General features: G+C 39.6%; 1 protein-coding gene across 1 annotated transcript in view; it reads right to left on the bottom strand.

Annotated features, from left to right (window-relative positions):
* ZBED1 (zinc finger BED-type containing 1) overlaps positions 1-9,624 on the bottom strand; it is a 58,544-nt gene that overhangs the window by 37,565 nt on the left and 11,355 nt on the right. The window lies entirely within an intron of this gene.

Below are 9,624 nucleotides of genomic sequence, written 5' to 3'. Positions count from 1 at the left end.
AGTCACAGCTCAGGTGGTGTATCTTTCGTCCTTGGATTTTCCCTTGGTGGCAAAGGATGGTAACTGAACTAGGCGGTGGGAACAGCCTGGCTTTCTGACTGCTGTACCGAGTGGTTTCAGAGGAGAGTTTGCACTTCTGCTGGAGTCCAGTCTACTACACCAGCATGGGATATTGATGGGCTGGAAACATTTACTTCCACTCTCCTTGAACTTCAGGAGCTGATAAACTGTACATTTTAAGGTAGCTTAAATTTTCCTATCAGTGTTGCTAACAGAGGTAGCTGGTGTACTTACACGTTTCTCCAAACAATAATGGGCAAATGGGCCCGTTAGTTACCTCAGCAGTGCAATACTGTGACACATCTGCTCAGGCTTCACCCAGATATAATTTGAGAGGGTCTGAACTGACTCCCTCAGGACTAGGACTTGTTTATATGCCTTTGATTAGCCTAAAGAGTAAGATCTCCAAGTTTCCTGTTTAGGTGATGGAGAGTGACAGACCTTTCTAGATGGTGACCCAAAGTAATTAAATTAGGCGTTCAATGGAGACCTCTCCTGTTGCCACTCAAAATAGAAGATCGAAGGAAGACTGGTGGACATCCTAAAAATCAGCCTTTATGAATCCCACATAATATATCCAGTGGAAGAGTCCCCGAATATTATTAGGGGTGAGCCTAAACTAAACCCTGCGCAGCAAAATGTGTCTTGCAAACGGGGAAAGTGAAACTTGCAAAATACATCCTCGATTATTTAATCAATTATTATTACCACCCTGTACCCAAGGGAAGTGTACTACACACCAGGGAAACACAAGACCAAGGATGTTCCCAACCATGAGATGTTAAATAAAGTATATCCGGTAATCTCAGGTATCTCACTGAAAATGTTCCCTTCTAATTCCTTATGTCTGCCACCTTTTCTGCAGTCCTACAGTAAGCTGTTTGTCAATGTTGATACAAGTGTTCACTGTACCAAAACCCAGTTTCTCTTTTTCAACACAGTGCTTTATGACACACAGTATCGAATGTTGCATTATGCTCTAGACACACTACATCTCTAGGAACTCTTAAATTTTTTTATATTTCCTCAGAAAAATGTGACATTATCCAACATGATTTTATCTTTGGAAATTCGTATGTGTGCTGGTCATCAGTCTCTCACACCTCAGATATTCAAATACATCCTTTTCTACCATTCGTAACAGTAATTAACCACAGCTAAACATGCAGCTTACTGAATGGTACTGGTGGGATTCCTTGCTTCATTTTTTTAAAGAATTGCATCCTTTCTCCCCTACAGCTCTCTTGTCTATTTACAGTTTTATCTTCTCCCTAGCTAGCTATACAGGTGTTTGTCTTCAGCTATTTCCCAATGGGTTGCAAGTTTTCAGAATTCATTGTAGAGGATCAGACCATTATTCTGACATGTTGGCTATCTGAGCCTAAAGATCATGTGCAGGTATTTTTTACTTAGATTTTTTATAATTAGATAATCTGATACAATTGTTATGCAGTTTTGTTACTATGAGATTACCCCTCTTCTTTATTCTTTTTGATAGACCCTATAAACATCCCATTTGAATTCTCAATAAGTTGGTGTTTATTGCTGTTCTTTTACTGTCCAATATACTGGAATGCCTTAAGTATCCTGATATTTTTTGGCACCAGTTTCCTTTGAAGTTCAATGGGACATGCACAACTACTGCCCTTAACAACTTTCAACAGCTGCACCCACAAAATCTTGTGCATTTGTAATATAAAAATAATCATTTGGTGGAATAGGAGCAACCCAGAGGATACTTCTAATACTTGGCTACACTGGGTGAAAATTTTGATCACTGAAATATTATATTTGATCCCTGAAATAGAAAAATATTGTATAATGTAATGGAAGGATTCAAAGTGAAATATTGGACTAATCTGAGTTGATGGCAAATATCCAACAGCTTTGTAGATTAGAGCTACAGCCTTATAAAGAAGAGAACTGCAGAATTTTCTACATCTATAATAATACAAATTCCCAAACCATACGAACACAAAATATGAACATTTTTATATTTTTGTGATACTAGCCTGAATTAAATTAGATTTTTACAGCTACTACTATACACTTTTAGAGCTAAAAATATTATCAAGTGTAGGGCGTTGCTAGATAAAGAACAGTCATCAACTATCTCATAAAATATCCATGACGAGGGGCTTCAATTGCTGGTACGGAAGCTGCCCAAGTGTCATAATACAACAGCGTTTACAGGTGAAGTTTCTGGAGACCATCAATGATTGCTTCATACAGCCGAAAATCCTACAAAATGGGAAAAATCACTTCTGTGGATTCAGTCCTAAGCAACATTTTGGAGTCAGTTCAGAGCTAGTTAGAGCTTGAAGCACTTACAGTTCAAGCTTTTGGAAAACTCTGTAACTTGTAAAAGCTAGCCGTATTTTTCTGGCAGCTGTGTGTGACCAGTATCACTAGTAAATGATAGCTGGAGGACATCAGGAGGGCTCCCGGACTGCCTCCTGTGCCGTCCAAAGAGAAGCCCTCTCACACTCACTGGGAGAGCTCTGTGATATGAACCAAAGTCTGGGAAGTGGCACCAAACAGCAGTGTCATTTCAAAAGCATGCTCCTGATCCAAGCCAAAACACTAATGTAGATGCTTTCCACTTATCCCACGGGGTGGTAGTTAAGTGCTACTACTACAGGTTTTCAATACTGGTGCTGTGTCATGGTGCTCCAGTTCTTCACGCATTCTATCTTCATCCAATAAAATAAAACTAAGACTTAAAAAAAATATTGCTTGAAAGCAGGAAACAGATTTCTGAGTACCCTGAAAGTGTAATTTAGCTTTCTGGGCTTCTTGCTTGAAAGAAGGTTTTTCTCTAAAATAAACAAGGGGAGAAAAAAGGAACCTTTGCAACTGAACTCAGCCATTTCAGACACTTTAAGAAGGACTGCGCCAGTTAGGACTTACCATCTGTAGGTAAGTATTGCTGAGGAAGGGAAGGGAAGGGAAGGGAAGGGAAGGGAAGGGAAGGGAAGGGAAGCCAAGCCAAGCCAAGCCAAGCCAAGCCAAGCCAAGCCAAGACAAGACAAGACAAGACAAGACAAGACAAGGCCAGGGAAAGGAAAACATATCATAGATTGTTTACTGTGAATTCCATTATGTTTGTTACCTCAACACGTTTGGTATCACAAAGCTACCAAGTGTGAGATGACTTTCACCCATCTGTCAGGCAGTTGCATTACAACTGCTGCCTGTTCGTATCCAGTGCCACAGCTTCGGCTGAGCTGCCGTCAGAGCTCCTTCTTCGGTCTCCTTAGGGTCTGCTGGAGGAACGTAGGTACATTGCTATATATACACACGTACATATGGGTATATGCATGTGTGTATATATATCTCAATATATATATATGCATATGTGTTTATATATATGCTGAAAATTCACTGGAGCTGGGCCAAACGTAGATCTGAGCAGGGAGAGAAAGGGGCTAAGTAGTATTAATTTCCTTATGTCCTAATGCTCCTGTATGCCTTTATGGTCTACCCTGAACCTCCCTGACTTTGCTGCCTCCTCAAGACAGCCCTCTCAATCTGTGCAATGCTCTTTTGCCTCCCCAGCTGTCTTCTCAATTTCTTCCACCCAACTCCCCTGCTCACAGTCCCCCTGTTCCACAGCAGTGGGAATGCTACGGTAGCTACTTCTCAATGTCCGTTATTTGCTAGCTTGTGAAAATACTAATTGAAAGTAATCCAGTGGATCTTTTCAATGGCAACAAATGGGTTGTCATTGACAAGAACAGAAATAAAAGTTAAACATCCTCAAATTAATACCTCTTCACATTAAAAGCGAACCGTGGCTAGATCTTGTAAACCTAGATCTTGTAATGGGCAGTCTAATACTTTCCAGCAAAAGGGTGTAATGGGATGCATGTTACATATCAGCATAAACATTTTCTGTCATACGTTTCTGTGAGTTTCCAACTCTGTAGTTTTGTACAAATAATTAATGCACAAAAGGCTTATTTCCCCATAAAATACAAAAATGAAACCTGATAGTGCTAGCTGTAAAAATGCAGACAGCCAAGGTTACCCGGGAGCTAACTCTGCTTTAGGATGGATTAATTTGTTCATGATGCATTATGACTTTGCAGGAACCCTAACACATAAAAACTGTTCCAAGAGTTGTGTTTTCACTGTCAGTGGCACTCGTGCAAAAGCAAAAAAATATCTTGGCAAGACAATAAGACACCAACATAAGCCCAATGCAACTCTTTTTCTACAGAAATTTCAGTGTCAAAATGGTAGGAAAACCAAAATAACTTTCAAGCTGCCAGGGGGTACTGCCAACTGTGAAAAATAGAAAGATAACTATAAACATGATTATTCAAGTGTGCCCTGTTAACTAACAGGAAGATTTTGAACGGCTAGCACAGAATTTTCTAAACACTTTTTTTCCTGACAAGCAAGATAGACAGATAATAAACAATTAAGGTGATTTTTCTCCTTAGCAGAACAGCTTACAAAGGCAATACTAACCAGGCTGTATTGGTTCCCAACAGAATGCATGTGGAGGGCAGGCCCTGAGGTAGTTTTTCATTCCGTTTCTTCAGGATTGCCATTTGATGTTTTGTGTAGCGACACCTTCTGCACAAATCCACCTGGGATCAAATTCTAATTATCACTGAAGAATTCAGTGGAAAATCAGCAGAAGTGAAGAATCACTATTTGGTCCTTAGGCAGGTAAAAGAAGAGGTCATATCTGCAGTATTTTTCCCTTTGTGGCAAGAAAGAGAATATTCCCAAGACTCGTGGCCTGTCACTGGTCTGCAAGCCATTTCAAAAGGTCCATGCCTTGGAAGGGAAAGGTGCCCATTGCTGCAATGGCACGTTACTGCCACTGCTGCTCTTCCAGGTACAAGGCAAAAGAGGGCAGTGGAGCACTGTACATTTCAATAGATTAAACTAATGATACCTGCAGATCTTTTATCTAGATTTCTTTGCTGCAAAAAATTATGACAATACCTAAAAAAGCAATCATGTTGTATTAATAATATCCAGACAGTTTAAACCGAACATCTCTTAAGCCCTCATTGAAAATGGCATTTCTCTTGCAGCAACCCTTGTAATCGATTGATTGAAGCCTCCTTAAATTGCATATGTTGCCTTCCAAATCTCCTGTCGCAGGAGGTGTTGCATTTTCACTCACTAATAGGATTCTCCATGTTGGTTTTTCGTTTGCATCACCTCCTTCACAGGCACTCCAGGGAAGGTGGTGTTCCTGTTTATAATTCAACTCAAGCTTAAAAAGGCCAACAGTAGTTTAGGTGTCCTCACACAGAATGAGCTTTGTTTCCTTTCCTGTGTCATTAACAACAAACTGTGTTGGTTTTTGCCAACGTGCCATGACTGGTCATTACTTATGTTGGGTGCCTTCTTAATTTATTGGGCAGTTCTGCCTTCTGAACCCTTCCCAAGTGTTTCTAGGCTTTGCACCACATCCGCCTCTAAATGTGTTTGTTCATGCAACTTTAAACATTCAGCGACACCATCTGTTCTTCCCATATTTAAGAAAAGAGCTTTAAGGTCAAAGTTGTCTTCAAACATGTCTAATTTTACATTTTAATTAAATCAAATCTGAAGTTTGGGGTTGCTTTGGTTTTCAACTGGAGTCTGGGATGCTGTTTCCTTTCCCTGAAAGCAGCGGTTCCCACTTCTGCATAAGTTGACATGGATAATATGTCATTAAAAATAATGACATGTAATTTAAGAGGAATGGTCGCAATGAAGAACGCTGGCCTCTCTACCCAACAACCTTCTTTCATGTTGTCAACAAGAGCTTTTAGTCTTTCTTTAAAATGACAAAGGTTTCCAGTGTCAACGTGCTCCTCTGACTGTCCTCGGGATGGCAGTGCCCTAACCAGATTTATTAGTAAAGCTCTTACTTTCCCATTATAAACCAAAGTCTGGTACTCAAATGTCATTCACTTCAAAATGCTGCGTTTTATTTAATGGCTATAACATGTCAGCACTGTCTCCAGTGTTTCTCTGATGTAAAAAGACAAGGGGATGTGACAAGATACCTTTGATGTGCCACATCCAACCTGAAATTTGAATTATTTATAAATGTTTGGAAAATTACATAAAATGGTAGTGTAGCGATATGCAACCCGTTACCACTACATTCGCAGATCAAAACACAGAAATAACCAACATCTTTATCTTATTCCAGAGCAGTTTCAAGGGTTGCTCACTGGACTGGGACACACGGAGTCGGTTTATAAGCCTGGTTCTTCCACAGCCCTAGTGGTGAATTCAGGGAAGTCCTCCCCAGCCTCCTCAGCTTCAGTTTCCTCTTCTTTAAACCAGGAGGGGGCTAACATCCATCTTTTCTGTAAAGTGCCTGGACATCATGGTGCTACATATTTTTTATATTTACAGTATAAAGGCTAGATATTATTCCTGTTATTACATATTTTGTTCTATTTTTACAGTTATATTATTCCTCTTACTACAGTATTGTGCCTGTAGGGTTCCTGGTCCTGAGCAAACACAAATGCAGGCTGGTCAAAGCCCACTGCTGTTTACCTCTGAAAAATGTTTTAGAAGTGTAAGACCATCCTTTCCACACCAGTGCACTTTAACTTATGGGAAAATCAATAATTTTCTCCACAAATTGACTAGGCCTTTTCCAGTTGGCCTTGCTCTTTGTAAAAAGGCACAAACCATCCTCAAATATAAATAGAAAAACCTTGCAGTAGTGCAACGATTACCACGGATGCTATTATTTTTGTGAGATGTTTATAGAAATACTTTTATGTTTCAGTTACCTCTCTGAAACAGAGAACATCAGCTTTTTTAATGGAAGAAATATTGTTTATTCTTTACTTTTATTTACGTGTTTTGTTCTTAATTAAATAAAGCAATGTAGTATTTCAGTGATGTACCTAATAAGCAATCTAAAATTAATTAACTCTTCCTTTCTCCTTTCCTTAAATAGTTCCTCACTTTCTCATATATTTCTGTAGAGATACATATTTAGACTAATTTTTTACTATATACATATGGATTTTATCATTTACATTCTATATTAAGTTGTAAAATTAAGTTGTAAAATTTACATAAAGAGAGAGAGAGAGAGAGAGAGATCACTATCCAAAAAAAGTAAGAGCTGAGTGTGTCCACATCAGGTGAAAATCTTTCCAAATCTGAGCACTGTCAGTTATAAGACCACAGGGTCCCCACCAGGCTTCAGCATCGATAGAATGGCATTCCACCACTACATGCTAGAGCTGAGGATGCTCTTGAAACACAGAATTCCCTACCCAAAGGTGTTGAGTTGGAAAGGAGACAGGCGTGAACAGGCCGAGGCCTCTGGTCTTGACGAGAGATAAAGTCCATCCAGAAAGTTAACTCAGAAGCGCCTTTAATCTGTGATGGAGTCTATTTCCATTCTCACTCCTGTCCTCGCTGAAAGATGACATAAATGCAATGGAAAGCCATGTGAACTTCAGATTGTCAGGCATTCCAAGAGCTGCTTTTGCAAACCAAGCAGTCTCACCCTTCATTTCTTGGACACTGATCCAGCCCATGTAATAAACTGTGACCCAAAACTAGGCAAAACAAGGAAATCAAGGTCTGTTTGGTGGAAACGGACAAATGAGGAGTCATAATTTTTATTTCAAGAATCAGCAGTAATGAAAGTATGTATGTGTTGGCATATACATAACATCTCTTTGAACTCATGATAACAAATCCTTTTAGTGCAAATTATAATGTAACAGATATCAGAGAGAGTGTTTTAAAAAATTGAACCATTATGATTGGTAAGAAAACAGCAAAATGCAGGTAAAGATTAAGATTTGCTTATCCTTTTAGATCAAAAAAAAAAAAAACTCTTTATGCATGGAAAAACAAGATTTCCTCAGCAAGGACCATTATTCAAAGGACAGCGTATTCTGGGCCACAGGTACCATCTGCTACTATTACAGCAAGAGATGGAAAACTGTAGCCACTTTCTGCATCGAAAGAGCTTATTCTCCTCCCATTATGCTCAAAGGTAATGATAATTTGGCATTTTTCAGCCTGTCCCCCATAAGAACACAAAAATGTTGCCTAAGTGTGGAAGGGAAATCCAGCACAGGTTCCCAGCAGAATAGCTCTGGTGGGAGGAGGACGAGGCTGGTAGGTGGCTGTTGGGCTGTACATGAGGATAAATAAGCATGAAGGTACCATGTCAGAAATGAAATCCGGCAGTAGACAATATCCAGCTGATTGTGAATACAACATCTACACCCTTACAACATTCATATAACTGAAACATTAAGAGAAAAATAAATGGATTTCAGAGTTCAAGCTTCTGTTCTCCTCGTAAAACTGTAGCTCAAAGAAAAATTAAGTTACAGTACCAGTGCAGGCATCACAGGGATGTAGGAGGTTATTCACAGGCTTAAGTCAACCAACAGCTATATTACAAATGGCAAATTAGGAAATACATCTTACTACATAGCTGAAGATGTTATTTAATAAAATATTCATTAAACACTTTGATACATGCCCACATGGTGTCACAACATCGGGTTGTTAAGGCACGTCACTATAAATTTAGTATTGTGCATTTCAGCTTGTTTTCAAGCCTGCACCAAAGGGTGACTGCCACGATACAGCATGTCCTGAAGTCACAGCCTAGCTCTACACTTCACCTCCTTGCCAGACAGACACTGGATAGCCCCTGTCAGGGTAGACTCTTCTGTCTTCAAAGGATCTCTGCGTGAGAAAGGCATCACAAGGTCTGGCATTCCCAAACTTACCTGGGGTTTGCAAGTTCCCAAAGGATTTGCCTGCCATCCCTCCTCCCTCCCTCCCTCCCTCCCTCCCTCCCTCCCTCCCTTCCTTCCTTCCAGGCTATACTCTACACTAATTTCTTGTTCCATCTATTAGTGAGGTGTTCTGTGAAGCTCTTCTCACCCCCTGAAGTGCAGCTACCACCAGTACACTCCACCCGGGATGCCGTCTTTCAGTTAGCCCTCTCCTTGCTAAATCTCAAGAGGCTTTTAGTTATTTTCACAGTTACCACAAGAATCACTTGATTTCCTTAATCATCTAGAGGACCAAACTATGTATTGTAAGTTTAGTTTGCTTAGCTGGCATTCATAAAAATAGCACTAGCATACCCACAAGCTTATCTAGGAACATCTCCTTTTTGGTATGTATAGAGGTTCTTTGGAGTGCTGATTCTTTAACTTTTTTTCATGAAATCTGCTGAACCAAAGGCACACATTACATAGCTATATATTTCAATCATATAGCCTGAACTTTTTTTGAACTTTTTTTTTTTTGCATGGGTAGCAGTTTGCCTTTTAATTTAGCAACACTTTACAGAGAACACACATTACACATTATTAATAAATGTAATTAGTTTTAAGGTCTGTGTGTCACATCAATCACTGCCAAATCAGTTTAAAAAAAGGGTACTTGACTACATGGTCTGAAGAGGGACAAAGGAGGCTGGATGTCATCCTAGCTACATCACTTACTTGGCTGCTACTGCCTGCAGCCTGAAGAAGGACTTCAACCATTTATAGAATCATAGAATAGAAATATAGAATCATTAAGGTCAGAAAAGAC

The sequence above is a fragment of the Phalacrocorax carbo genome, chromosome 1, assembly GCF_963921805.1.
Source record: "Phalacrocorax carbo chromosome 1, bPhaCar2.1, whole genome shotgun sequence".
In the NCBI taxonomy this organism is placed as follows: Eukaryota; Metazoa; Chordata; class Aves; order Suliformes; family Phalacrocoracidae; genus Phalacrocorax; species Phalacrocorax carbo.
The sequence above is the reverse complement of the archived record's forward strand: the minus strand, read 5'-3'. Positions and strand labels throughout refer to the sequence as shown.